Source organism: Balaenoptera borealis (assembly GCF_965194805.1).
Source record: "Balaenoptera borealis genome assembly, chromosome: 13".
Taxonomy (NCBI): domain Eukaryota; kingdom Metazoa; phylum Chordata; class Mammalia; order Artiodactyla; family Balaenopteridae; genus Balaenoptera; species Balaenoptera borealis.
The window spans coordinates 30,875,975-30,890,786 of NC_138870.1; positions in this window are offsets into that span (position 1 = coordinate 30,875,975).

Sequence of the window (14,812 nt, forward strand, 5' to 3'; positions counted from 1 at the left end):
CCTGCTTGAGAATCAAAGCACCTTCTAGTCCTAAACTGCTTGAGTGCTGCAATCGCCGGATTTGGGGTCTGGGGCAACCCAGGTCTTCGTCCGAGATTTCCGGAGAGCGCTTTCTCTTGGGAGCACGTCTGGGGACTGGCTTCTCTGCTTCCACTTTTGCTGGCGTGGCCAAAGGAACCTCCGCGTAGGCCCGGTAGCCACCAAGCAGTCAGCATGTCTCCCGATACCAGCCCAACTGCGTTTCTCCACACCCTCGCTAGAGGACATGGTAGTGACCAGGGGTAGGTTGAGAAACGGGAGCCACTGCTGCTGCAAAGAAAATCAGAAGTGATCAGTCCCTGCTGCTGTACCTAGTCTCCTGCCAGAATTTCCCTCTCTCGTGTCTCTCCCAGTTTCTGGCTGAAGACCTTTAATCTACTTGACATCCAAAACACAGCCTTGGCCCATCACCTCTATGAGTCCCTAGAGAAGGGACACTGGCTGCAAAAGCAATTCCTGGAGCGGACGGCTGCAGCACATGAGGAAGTCTCTTCACCGTTTCCAGTGAAAACAGGAGAACCCGAAAGTAATTGCAGTCAGGATCCTCTCCATCTCTCCCTTCCACAACAAAGAAAACATTTCTTGCAGTCTGTCACTTCTGAGGCTTTAATGGAAATAGCGTTCAAGGTTTGGGAAAAAATAATCTAATATAAATTGGTTAAAAACCCGCCCGCCTTGGCAACCCCTCTTGGACCCCATTTATACTGCGTGTTTCGACCACACTGAACTCTAGCCCTGTGATACTTTTATCTAGATTAGAACAAGGCCAAATACTTAGGCAGAGTAGTCAGGAGACCTAGAACCACGTTCTGTATACCAAGACTAGACTCACATCAACCCAGTCTCCTGGGACACCATCTCCTCAACTCTCCAGTCACAATAGCACTTCAACAACCCTCTTGGTTCTTCCAGTCTTCCCATAAAAATGGCCCCACCCTTTCCCCTAGTACTCAGCAGCGCAGGATGGGATGTGTCTGAGGGGACCGATATAGATGTCTGCATGACAGCACAGAGGTGCCTGGGTTTGAAGGTGCGGTTCAAGAGTGGCCCTCTTCCTCCAAATGCTCCATTTACCATTTGCCAACAAAAATGCACTTGTCTTTGGTTAAGAGGCCAATCGGGAAAGGGTCTGAATGGAAGCATCCTGTAGCCCAAAGGGGAAGGCTACATTTATAAAGATCAGAAGCATCCTGCACACTTGTCCAGGGATGACCTTTCACTTGTCCTTAGCATTGAGCACTGTGGGTCCCTGAAGGTGTCCCAGGTCACTGGTATTATTTACAGCTGGGAATTCGCTCAGGTGTATGTGGTGGGCAGGCCGCACAGGGACATGTGGCAGCCAGGGGAGGTTGTGTGTACACCATGCCTCCTGTACAGATGCCCCATTTCAGTGAACATGCTGCACTGCCCTCTCAGGGAACAGAGGACAGGTTAGAGGAAATACAGAAGATCTGGTCAGACATCCTCTCTCAGACAACCAAAGAGATTGGTATCTGGTGGAGAACTGTCAGGGAAGTTTCTCTGAGGGCAGCACGTTGGCATAGTTACCCTGCCATGGCAACTGTGAGAAGGCCTGTGAGGGCATCATTACCCAGTGAGGTCATATAAGGAACCTGTGACTTGAGGGGCAGGCTTCAGGAGGAGGGGCAGTTTTGTGGAGGAGAGCAGGGGGGAGGCAGAGGTACTCTTCATGGCCCCTCACACCTGGGCCTCCCCGCCCATGCCCTAGTCTAGTAGACAACCCATGTGGGGCGTTCCACTGGGCTGGCACAGCCCCAGGGGCCCAGGAGGGCAAGAGAGACCCACAACCTGAGATTGGCTTGAGAGGCAAGATTAACGTAAGAGACAGCTAGGTTGTATGGCACTGACCCAAAGAGGCAGAGATTTGTGTGGACTGGGGAATCAGGGAAGGCTCCTTGGCAGTGGGCCTGAAGGACAAGTGAGATTTAGTCCCATGGGGAAGAGAGGGAAGACATTCCAGTTTAGGAAGAATAAAAGCAAAGACACACTCTCCTCGACCTTGTCCTGCCCCAAATATAAATTCATAGACCACTCCCATTTTCACAACTGAGGACTGAAGAAAACCAAGAGGTTAAGGGGCCTACCCAGTGTTACACAGGTGGTGGAGAGGTGTTCTGCTCAATGGTTAGGTTCATGTTGGGGCTCCGCATTTACAGCTGATAGGAATGTGAGGACAAGCTCATGCCATTTCAAACATTTCCAAGTGATACTGAGAGAGATGTTGAAGGTGCAAAATGAGGGTGCTGAATGACCTCACAAAGTGGGAATGGTGGGCCCATTTTGATATGAAATTCAAAACAAGTTCATGACCAAAGGAAATAATACAAAATGACAACATAATCATTACACTCCCCTCTCCCTTAGAAGTAAAAATCAGTATACCCCTCTCTCTCTCCGGCATGATAGGATGAGATAAAGGCTCAGCAGCAGCCCCCGTGAAACACATGGTCAACACTGTGAAGAGGTGTTACTAAGACGATTTGGTCCGACGCAGAGATGGAAAGAGACAACTCTGCCCTTAGCCTGATCAGGCCCACAGGAAGGAACCATATTGGGGGAAGCCTTTGAGAGTGTGGCAATGAGAGGGGACCTTATTTGGGAGGGGACTCCCTGTTGCCGATCTTGAAAACGCAAAGATGGGACATTCGTTTACTGGGGCTGTTGCAGAGTGGATGCGCCCAGAGGTTGGGCCACCCTGCTTGAGAATCAAAGCACCTTCTAGTCCTAAACTGCTTGAGTGCTGCAATCGCCGGATTTGGGGTCTGGGGCAACCCAGGTCTTCGTCCGAGATTTCCGGAGAGCGCTTTCTCTTGGGAGCACGTCTGGGGACTGGCTTCTCTGCTTCCACTTTTGCTGGCGTGGCCAAAGGAACCTCCGCGTAGGCCCGGTAGCCACCAAGCAGTCAGCATGTCTCCCGATACCAGCCCAACTGCGTTTCTCCACACCCTCGCTAGAGGACATGGTAGTGACCAGGGGTAGGTTGAGAAACGGGAGCCACTGCTGCTGCAAAGAAAATCAGAAGTGATCAGTCCCTGCTGCTGTACCCAGTCTCCTGCCAGAATTTCCCTCTCTCGTGTCTCTCCCAGTTTCTGGCTGAAGACCTTTAATCTACTTGACATCCAAAACACAGCCTTGGCCCATCACCTCTATGAGTCCCTAGAGAAGGGACACTGGCTGCAAAAGCAATTCCTGGAGCGGACGGCTGCAGCACATGAGGAAGTCTCTTCACTGTTTCCAGTGAAAAGAGGAGAACCCGAAAGTAATTGCAGTCAGGATCCTCTCCATCTCTCCCTTCCACAACAAAGAAAACATTTCTTGCAGTCTGTCACTTCTGAGGCTTTAATGGAAATACCGTTCAAGGTTTGGGAAAAAATAATCTAATATAAATTGGTTAAAAACCCGCCCGCCTTGGCAACCCCTCTTGGACCCCATTTATACTGCGTGTTTCGACCACACTGAACTCTAGCCCTGTGATACTTTTATCTAGATTAGAACAAGGCCAAATACTTAGGCAGAGTGATCAGGAGACCTAGAACCACGTTCTGTATACCAAGACTAGACTCACATCAACCCAGTCTCCTGGGACACCATCTCCTCAACTCTATAGTCTCAATAGCACTTCAACACCCCTCTTGGTTCTTCACGTCTTCCCATAAATATGGCCCCACCCTGTCCCCTAGTACTCAGCAGCGCATGATGGGATGTGTCTGAGGGGACCGATATAGATATCTGCATGACAGCACAGAGGTTCCTGGGTTTGAAGGTGCGGTTCAAGAGTGGCCCTCTTCCTCCAAATGCTCCATTTACCATTTGTCAACAAAAATGCACTTGTCTTTGGCTAAGAGGCCAATCGGGAAAGGGTCTGAATGGAAGCATCCTGTAGCCCAAAGGGGAAGGCTACATTTATAAAGATCAGAAGCATCCTGCACACTTGTCCAGGGATGACCTTTCACTTGTCCTTAGCATTGAGCACTGTGGGTCCCTGAAGGTGTCCCAGGTCACTGGTATTATTTACAGCTGGGAATTCGCTCAGGTGTATGTGGTGGGCAGGCCGCACAGGGACATGTGGCAGCCAGGGGAGGTTGTGTGTACACCATGCCTCCTGTACAGATGCCCCATTTCAGTGAACATGCTGCACTGCCCTCTCAGGGAACAGAGGACAGGTTAGAGGAAATACAGAAGATCTGGTCAGACATTCTCTCTCAGACAACCAAAGAGATTGGTATCTGGTGGAGAACTGTCAGGGAAGTTTCTCTGAGGGCAGCACGTTTGCATAGTTACCCTGCCATGGCAACAGTGAGAAGGCCTGTGAGGGCATCATTACCCAGTGAGGTCATATAAGGAACCTGTGACTTGAGGGGCAGGCTTCAGGAGGAGGGGCAGTTTTGTGGAGGAGAGCAGGGGGGAGGCAGAGGTACTCTTCATGGCCCCTCACACCTGGGCCTCCCCGCCCATGCCCTAGTCTAGTAGACAACCCATGCGGGGCGTTCCACTGGGCTGGCACAGCCCCAGGGGCCCAGGAGGCAAGAGAGACCCACAACCTGAGATTGGCTTGAGAGGCAAGATTAACGTAAGAGACAGCTAGGTTGTATGGCACTGACCCAAAGAGGCAGAGATTTGTGTGGACTGGGGAATCAGGGAAGGCTCCTTGGCAGTGGGCCTGAAGGACAAGTGAGATTTAGACCCATGGGGAAGAGAGGGAAGACATTCCAGTTTAGGAAGAATAAAAGCAAAGACACACTCTCCTCGACCTTGTCCTGCCCCAAATATAAATTCATAGACCACTCCCATTTTCACAACTGAGGACTGAAGAAAACCAAGAGGTTAAGGGGCCTACCCAGTGTTACACAGGTGGTGGAGAGGTGTTCTGCTCAATGGTTAGGTTCATGTTGGGGCTCCGCATTTACAGCTGATAGGAATGTGAGGACCAGCTCATGCCATTTCAAACATTTCCAAGTGATACTGAGAGAGATGTTGAAGGTGCAAAATGAGGGTGCTGAATGACCTCACAAAGTGGGAATGGTGGGCCCATTTTGATATGAAATTCAAAACAAGTTCATGACCAAAGGAAATAATACAAAATGACAACATAATCATTACACTCCCCTCTCCCTTAGAAGTAAAAATCAGTATACCCCTCTCTCTCTCCAGCATGAAAGGATGAGATAAAGGCTCAGCAGCAGCCCCCGTGAAACACATGGTCAACACTGTGAAGAGGTGTTACTAAGACGATTTGGTCCGACGCAGAGATGGAAAGAGACAACTCTGCCCTTAGCCTGATCAGGCCCACAGGAAGGAACCATATTGGGGGAAGCCTTTGAGAGTGTGGCAATGAGAGGGGACCTTATTTGGGAGGGGACTCCCTGTTGCCGATCTTGAAAACGCAAAGATGGGACATTCGTTTACTGGGGCTGTTGCAGAGGGGATGCGCCCAGAGGTTGGGCCACCCTGCTTGAGAATCAAAGCACCTTCTAGTCCTAAACTGCTTGAGTGCTGCAATCGCCGGATTTGGGGTCTGGGGCAACCCAGGTCTTCGTCCGAGATTTCTGGATAGCACTTTCTCTTGGGAGCACGTCTGGGGACTGGCTTCTCTGCTTCCACTTTTGCTGGCGTGGCCAAAGGAACCTCTGCGTAGGCCCGGTAGCCACCAAGCAGTCAGCATGTCTCCCGATACCAGCCCAACTGCGTTTCTCCACACCCTCGCTAGAGGACATGGTAGTGATCAGGGGTAGGTTGAGAAACGGGAGCCACTGCTGCTGCAAAGAAAATCAGAAGTGATCAGTCCCTGCTGCTGTACCCAGTCTCCTGCCAGAATTTCCCTCTCTCGTGTCTCTCCCAGTTTCTGGCTGAAGACCTTTAATCTACTTGACATCCAAAACACAGCCTTGGCCCATCACCTCTATGAGTCCCTAGAGAAGGGACACTGGCTGCAAAAGCAATTCCTGGAGCGGACGGCTGCAGCACATGAGGAAGTCTCTTCACCGTTTCCAGTGAAAACAGGAGAACCCGAAAGTAATTGCAGTCAGGATCCTCTCCATCTCTCCCTTCCACAACAAAGAAAACATTTCTTGCAGTCTGTCACTTCTGAGGCTTTAATGGAAATACCGTTCAAGGTTTGGGAAAAAATAATCTAATATAAATTGGTTAAAAACCCGCCCGCCTTGGCAACCCCTCTTGGACCCCATTTACACTGCGTGTTTCGACCACACTGAACTCTAGCCCTGTGATACTTTTATCTAGATTAGAACAAGGCCAAATACTTAGGCAGAGTGGTCAGGAGACCTAGAACCACGTTCTGTATACCAAGACTAGACTCACATCAACCCAGTCTCCTGGGACACCATCTCCTCAACTCTCCAGTCACAATAGCACTTCAACAACCCTCTTGGTTCTTCCGGTCTTCCCATAAAAATGGCCCCACCCTTTCCCCTAGTACTCAGCAGCGCAGGATGGGATGTGTCTGAGGGGACCGATATAGATGTCTGCATGACAGCACAGAGGTGCCTGGGTTTGAAGGTGCGGTTGAAGAGTGGCCCTCTTCCTCCAAATGCTCCATTTACCATTTGTCAACAAAAATGCACTTGTCTTTGGTTAAGAGGCCAATCGGGAAAGGGTCTGAATGGAAGCATCCTGTAGCCCAAAGGGGAAGGCTACATTTATAAAGATCAGAAGCATCCTGCACACTTGTCCAGGGATGACCTTTCACTTGTCCTCAGCATTGAGCACTGTGGGTCCCTGAAGGTGTCCCAGGTCACTGGTATTACTTACAGCTGGGAATTCGCTCAGGTGTATGTGGTGGGCAGGCCACACAGGGACATGTGGCAGCCAGGGGAGGTTGTGTGTACACCATGCCTCCTGTACAGATGCCCCATTTCAGTGAAGATGCTGCACTGCCCTCTCAGGGAACAGAGGACAGGTTAGAGGAAATACAGAAGATCTGGTCAGACATTCTCTCTCAGACAACCAAAGAGATTGGTATCTGGTGGAGAACTGTCAGGGAAGTTTCTCTGAGGGCAGCACGTTGGCATAGTTACCCTGCCATGGCAACTGTGAGAAGGCCTGTGAGGGCATCATTACCCAGTGAGGTCATATAAGGAACCTGTGACTTGAGGGGCAGGCTTCAGGAGGAGGGGCAGTTTTGTGGAGGAGAGCAGGGGGGAGGCAGAGGTACTCTTCATGGCCCCTCACACCTGGGCCTCCCCGCCCATGCCCTAGTCTAGTAGACAACCCATGCGGGGCGTTCCACTGGGCTGGCACAGCCCCAGGGGCCCAGGAGGGCAAGAGAGACCCACAACCTGAGATTGGCTTGAGAGGCAAGATTAACGTAAGAGACAGCTAGGTTGTATGGCACTGACCCAAAGAGGCAGAGATTTGTGTGGACTGGGGAATCAGGGAAGGCTCCTTGGCAGTGGGCCTGAAGGACAAGTGAGATTTAGACCCATGGGGAAGAGAGGGAAGACATTCCAGTTTAGGAAGAATAAAAGCAAAGACACACTCTCCTCGACCTTGTCCTGCCCCAAATATAAATTCATAGACCACTCCCATTTTCACAACTGAGGACTGAAGAAAACCAAGAGGTTAAGGGGCCTACCCAGTGTTACACAGGTGGTGGAGAGGTGTTCTGCTCAATGGTTAGGTTCATGTTGGGGCTCCGCATTTACAGCTGATAGGAATGTGAGGACAAGTTCATGCCATTTCAAACATTTCCAAGTGATACTGAGAGAGATGTTGAAGGTGCAAAATGAGGGTGCTGAATGACCTCACAAAGTGGGAATGGTGGGCCCATTTTGATATGAAATTCAAAACAAGTTCATGACCAAAGGAAATAATACAAAATGACAACATAATCATTACACTCCCCTCTCCCTTAGAAGTAAAAATCAGTATACCCCTCTCTCTCTCCGGCATGAAAGGATGAGATAAATGCTCAGCAGCAGCCCCCGCGAAACACATGGTCAACACTGTGAAGAGGTGTTACTAAGACGATTTGCTCCGATGCAGAGATGGAAAGAGACAACTCTGCCCTTAGCCTGATCAGGCCCACAGGAAGGAACCATATTGGGGGAAGCCTTTGAGAGTGTGGCAATGAGAGGGGACCTTATTTGGGAGGGGACTCCCTGTTGCCGATCTTGAAAACGCAAAGATGGGACATTCGTTTACTGGGGCTGTTGCAGAGTGGATGCGCCCAGAGGTTGGGCCACCCTGCTTGAGAATCAAAGCACCTACTAGTCCTAAACTGCTTGAGTGCTGCAATCGCCGGATTTGGGGTCTGGGGCAACCCAGGTCTTCGTCCGAGATTTCCGGAGAGCGTTTTCTCTTGGGAGCACGTCTGGGGACTGGCTTCTCTGCTTCCACTTTTGCTGGCGTGGCCAAAGGAACCTCCGCGTAGGCCCGGTAGCCACCAAGCAGTCAGCATGTCTCCCGATACCAGCCCAACTGCGTTTCTCCACACCCTCGCTAGAGGACATGGTAGTGACCAGGGGTAGGTTGAGAAACGGGAGCCACTGCTGCTGCAAAGAAAATCAGAAGTGATCAGTCCCTGCTGCTGTACCCAGTCTCCTGCCAGAATTTCCCTCTCTCGTGTCTCTCCCAGTTTCTGGCTGAAGACCTTTAATCTACTTGACATCCAAAACACAGCCTTGGCCCATCACCTCTATGAGTCCCTAGAGAAGGGACACTGGCTGCAAAAGCAATTCCTGGAGCGGATGTCTGCAGCACATGAGGAAGTCTCTTCACCGTTTCCAGTGAAAACAGGAGAACCCGAAAGTAATTGCAGTCAGGATCCTCTCCATCTCTCCCTTCCACAACAAAGAAAACATTTCTTGCAGTCTGTCACTTCTGAGGCTTTAATGGAAATAGCGTTCAAGGTTTGGGAAAAAATAATCTAATATAAATTGGTTAAAAACCCGCCCGCCTTGGCAACCCCTCTTGGACCCCATTTATACTGCGTGTTTCGACCACACTGAACTCTAGCCCTGTGATACTTTTATCTAGATTAGAACAAGGCCAAATACTTAGGCAGAGTGATCAGGAGACCTAGAACCACGTTCTGTATACCAAGACTAGACTCACAGCAACCCAGTCTCCTGGGACACCATCTCCTCAACTCTCCAGTCTCAATAGCACTTCAACACCCCTCTTGGTTCTTCCGGTCTTCCCATAAATATGGCCCCACCCTGTCCCCTAGTACTCAGCAGCGCAGAATGGGATGTGTCTGAGGGGACCGATATAGATGTCTGCATGACAGCACAGAGGTGCCTGGGTTTGAAGGTGCGGTTCAAGAGTGGCCCTCTTCCTCCAAATGCTCCATTTACCATTTGTCAACAAAAATGCACTTGTCTTTGGCTAAGAGGCCAATCGGGAAAGGGTCTGAATGGAAGCATCCTGTAGCCCAAAGGGGAAGGCTACATTTATAAAGATCAGAAGCATCCTGCACACTTGTCCAGGGATGACCTTTCACTTGTCCTCAGCATTGAGCACTGTGGGTCCCTGAAGGTGTCCCAGGTCACTGGTATTACTTACAGCTGGGAATTCGCTCAGGTGTATGTGGTGGGCAGGCCGCACAGGGACATGTGGCAGCCAGGGGAGGTTGTGTGTACACCATGCCTCCTGTACAGATGCCCCATTTCAGTGAACATGCTGCACTGCCCTCTCAGGGAACAGAGGACAGGTTAGAGGAAATACAGAAGATCTGGTCAGACATCCTCTCTCAGACAACCAAAGAGATTGGTATCTGGTGGAGAACTGTCAGGGAAGTTTCTCTGAGGGCAGCACGTTGGCATAGTTACCCTGCCATGGCAACTGTGAGAAGGCCTGTGAGGGCATCATTACCCAGTGAGGTCATATAAGGAACCTGTGACTTGAGGGGCAGGCTTCAGGAGGAGGGGCAGTTTTGTGGAGGAGAGCAGGGGGGAGGCAGAGGTACTCTTCATGGCCCCTCACACCTGGGCCTCCCCGCCCATGCCCTAGTCTAGTAGACAACCCATGCGGGGCGTTCCACTGGGCTGGCACAGCCCCAGGGGCCCAGGAGGGCAAGAGAGACCCACATTCTGAGATTGGCTTGAGAGGCAAGATTAACGTAAGAGACAGCTGGTTTGTAAGGCACTGACCCAAAGAGGCAGAGATTTGTGTGGACTGGGGAATCAGCGAAGGCTCCTTGGCCGTGGGCCTGAAGGACAAGTGAGATTTAGACCCATGGGGAAGAGAGGGAAGACATTCCAGTTTAGGAAGAATAAAAGCAAAGACACACTCTCCTCGACCTTGTCCTGCCCCAAATATAAATTCATAGACCACTCCCATTTTCACAACTGAGGACTGAAGAAAACCAAGAGGTTAAGGGGCCTACCCAGTGTTACACAGGTGGTGGAGAGGTGTTCTGCTCAATGGTTAGGTTCATGTTGGGGCTCCGCATTTACAGCTGATAGGAATGTGAGGAAAAGCTCATGCCATTTCAAACATTTCCAAGTGATACTGAGAGAGATGTTGAAGGTGCAAAATGAGGGTGCTGAATGACCTCACAAAGTGGGAATGGTGGGCCCATTTTGATATGAAATTCAAAACAAGTTCATGACCAAAGGAAATAATACAAAATGACAACATAATCATTACACTCCCCTCTCCCTTAGAAGTAAAAATCAGTATACTCCTCTCTCTCTCCAGCATGAAAGGATGAGATAAAGGCTCAGCAGCAGCCCCCGTGAAACACATGGTCAACACTGTGAAGAGGTGTTACTAAGACGATTTGCTCCGACGCAGAGATGGAAAGAGACAACTCTGCCCTTAGCCTGATCAGGCCCACAGGAAGGAACCATATTGGGGGAAGCCTTTGAGAGTGTGGCAATGAGAGGGAACCTTATTTGGGAGGGGACTCCCTGTTGCCGATCTTGAAAATGCAAAGATGGGACATTCGTTTACTAGGGCTGTTGCAGAGGGGATGCACCCAGAGGTTGGGCCACCCTGCTTGAGAATCAAAGCACCTTCTAGTCCTAAACTGCTTGAGTGCTGCAATCGCCGGATTTGGGGTCTGGGGCAACCCAGGTCTTCGTCCGAGATTTCCGGAGAGCACTTTCTCTTGGGAGCACGTATGGGGACTGGCTTCTCTGCTTCCACTTTTGCTGGCGTGGCCAAAGAAACCTCCGCGTAGGCCCGGTAGCCACCAAGCAGTCAGCATGTCTCCCGATACCAGCCCAACTGCGTTTCTCCACACCCTCGCTAGAGGACATGGTAGTGACCAGGGGTAGGTTGAGAAACGGGAGCCACTGCTGCTGCAAAGAAAATCAGAAGTGATCAGTCCCTGCTGCTGTACCCAGTCTCCTGCCAGAATTTCCCTCTCTCGTGTCTCTCCCAGTTTCTGGCTGAAGACCTTTAATCTACTTGACATCCAAAACACAGCCTTGGCCCATCACCTCTATGAGTCCCTAGAGAAGGGACACTGGCTGCAAAAGCAATTCCTGGAGCGGATGTCTGCAGCACATGAGGAAGTCTCTTCACCGTTTCCAGTGAAAACAGGAGAACCCGAAAGTAATTGCAGTCAGGATCCTCTCCATCTCTCCCTTCCACAACAAAGAAAACATTTCTTGCAGTCTGTCACTTCTGAGGCTTTAATGGAAATAGCGTTCAAGGTTTGGGAAAAAATAATCTAATATAAATTGGTTAAAAACCCGCCCGCCTTGGCAACCCCTCTTGGACCCCATTTATACTGCGTGTTTCGACCACACTGAACTCTAGCCCTGTGATACTTTTATCTAGATTAGAACAAGGCCAAATACTTAGGCAGAGTGATCAGGAGACCTAGAACCACGTTCTGTATACCAAGACTAGACTCACAGCAACCCAGTCTCCTGGGACACCATCTCCTCAACTCTCTAGTCTCAATAGCACTTCAACACCCCTCTTGGTTCTTCCGGTCTTCCCATAAATATGGCCCCACCCTTTCCCCTAGTACTCAGCAGCGCAGAATGGGATGTGTCTGAGGGGACCGATATAGATGTCTGCATGACAGCACAGAGGTGCCTGGGTTTGAAGGTGCGGTTCAAGAGTGGCCCTCTTCCTCCAAATGCTCCATTTACCATTTTTCAACAAAAATGCACTTGTCTTTGGCCAAGAGGCCAATCGGGAAAGGGTCTGAATGGAAACATCCTGTAGCCCAAAGGGGAAGGCTACATTTATAAAGATCAGAAGCATCCTGCACACTTGTCCAGGGATGACCTTTCACTTGTCCTCAGCATTGAGCACTGTAGTTCCCTGAAGGTGTCCCAGGTCACTGGTATTACTTACAGCTGGGAATTCGCTCAGGTGTATGTGGTGGGCAGGCCGCACAGGGACATGTGGCAGCCAGGGGAGGTTGTGTGTACACCATGCCTCCTGTACAGATGCCCCATTTCAGTGAACATGGTGCACTGCCCTCTCAGGGAACAGAGGACAGGTTAGAGGAAATACAGAAGATCTGGTCAGACATCCTCTCTCAGACAACCAAAGAGATTGGTATCTGGTGGAGAACTGTCAGGGAAGTTTCTCTGAGGGCAGCACGTTGGCATTGTTACCCTGCCATGGCAACTGTGAGAAGGCCTGTGAGGGCATCATTACCCAGTGAGGTCATATAAGGAACCTGTGACTTGATGGGCAGGCTTCAGGAGGAGGGGCAGTTTTGTGGAGGAGAGCAGGGGGGAGGCAGAGGTACTCTTCATGGCCCCTCACACCTGGGCCTCCCCGCCCATGCCCTAGTCTAGTAGACAACCCATGCGGGGCGTTCCACTGGGCTGGCACAGCCCCAGGGGCCCAGGAGGGCAAGAGAGACCCACATTCTGAGATTGGCTTGAGAGGCAAGATTAACGTAAGAGACAGCTAGGTTGTATGGCACTGACCCAAAGAGGCAGAGATTTGTGTGGACTGGGGAATCAGGGAAGGCTCCTTGGCAGTGGGCCTGAAGGACAAGTGAGATTTAGACCCATGGGGAAGAGAGGGAAGACATTCCAGTTTAGGAAGAATAAAAGCAAAGACACACTCTCCTCGACCTTGTCCTGCCCCAAATATAAATTCATAGACCACTCCCATTTTCACAACTGAGGACTGAAGAAAACCAAGAGGTTAAGGGGCCTACCCAGTTTTACACAGGTGGTGGAGAGGTGTTCTGCTCAATGGTTAGCTTCATGTTGGGGCTCCGCATTTACAGCTGATAGGAATGTGAGGACAAGCTCATGCCATTTCAAACATTTCCAAGTGATACTGAGAGAGATGTTGAAGGTGCAAAATGAGGGTGCTGAATGACCTCACAAAGTGGGAATGGTGGGCCCATTTTGATATGAAATTCAAAACAAGTTCATGACCAAAGGAAATAATACAAAATGACAACATAATCATTACACTCCCCTCTCCCTTAGAAGTAAAAATCAGTATACCCCTCTCTCTCTCCAGCATGAAAGGATGAGATAAAGGCTCAGCAGCAGCCCCCTTGAAACACATGGTCAACACTGGGAAGAGGTGTTTCTAAGACGATTTGGTCCGACGCCGAGATGGAAAGAGACAACTCTGCCCTTAGCCTGATCAGGCCCACAGGAAGGAACCATATTGGGGGAAGCCTTTGAGAATGTGGCAATGAGAGGGAACCTTATTTGGGAGGGGATTCCCTGTTGCCGATCTTGAAAACGCAAAGATGGGACATTCGTTTACTGGGGCTGTTGCAGAGGGGATGCGCCCAGAGGTTGGGCCACCCTGCTTGAGAATCAAAGCACCTTCTAGTCCTAAACTGCTTGAGTGCTGCAATCGCCGGATTTGGGGTCTGGGGCAACCCAGGTCTTCGTCCGAGATTTCCGGAGAGCGCTTTCTCTTGGGAGCACGTCTGGGGACTGGCTTCTCTGCTTCCACTTTTGCTGGCGTGGCCAAAGGAACCTCCGCGTAGGCCCGGTAGCCACCAAGCAGTCAGTATGTCTCCCGATACCAGCCCAACTGCGTTTCTCCACACCCTCGCTAGAGGACATGGTAGTGACCAGGGGTAGGTTGAGAAACGGGAGCCACTGCTGCTGCAAAGAAAATCAAAAGTGATCAGTCCCTGCTGCTGTACCCAGTCTCCTGCCAGAATTTCCCTCTCTCGTGTCTCTCCCAGTTTCTGGCTGAAGACCTTTAATCTACTTGACATCCAAAACACAGCCTTGGCCCATCACCTCTATGAGTCCCTAGAGAAGGGACACTGGCTGCAAAAGCAATTCCTGGAGCGGACGGCTGCAGCACATGAGGAAGTCTCTTCACCGTTTCCAGTGAAAACAGGAGAACCCGAAAGTAATTGCAGTCAGGATCCTCTCCATCTCTCCCTTCCACAACAAAGAAAACATTTCTTGCAGTCTGTCACTTCTGAGGCTTTAATGGAAATAGCGTTCAAGGTTTGGGAAGAAATAATCTAATATAAATTGGTTAAAAACCCGCCCGCCTTGGCAACCCCTCTTGGACCCCATTTATACTGCGTGTTTCGACCACACTGAACTCTAGCCCTGTGATACTTTTATCTAGATTAGAACAAGGCCAAATACTTAGGCAGAGTGATCAGGAGACCTAGAACCACGTTCTGTATACCAAGACTAGACTCACATCAACCCAGTCTCCTGGGACACCATCTCCTCAACTCTCCAGTCTCAATAGCACTTCAACACCCCTCTTGGTTCTTCCGGTCTTCCCATAAATATGGCCCCACCCTTTCCCCTAGTACTCAGCAGCGCAGGATGGGATGTGTCTGAGGGGACCGATATAGATGTCTGCATGA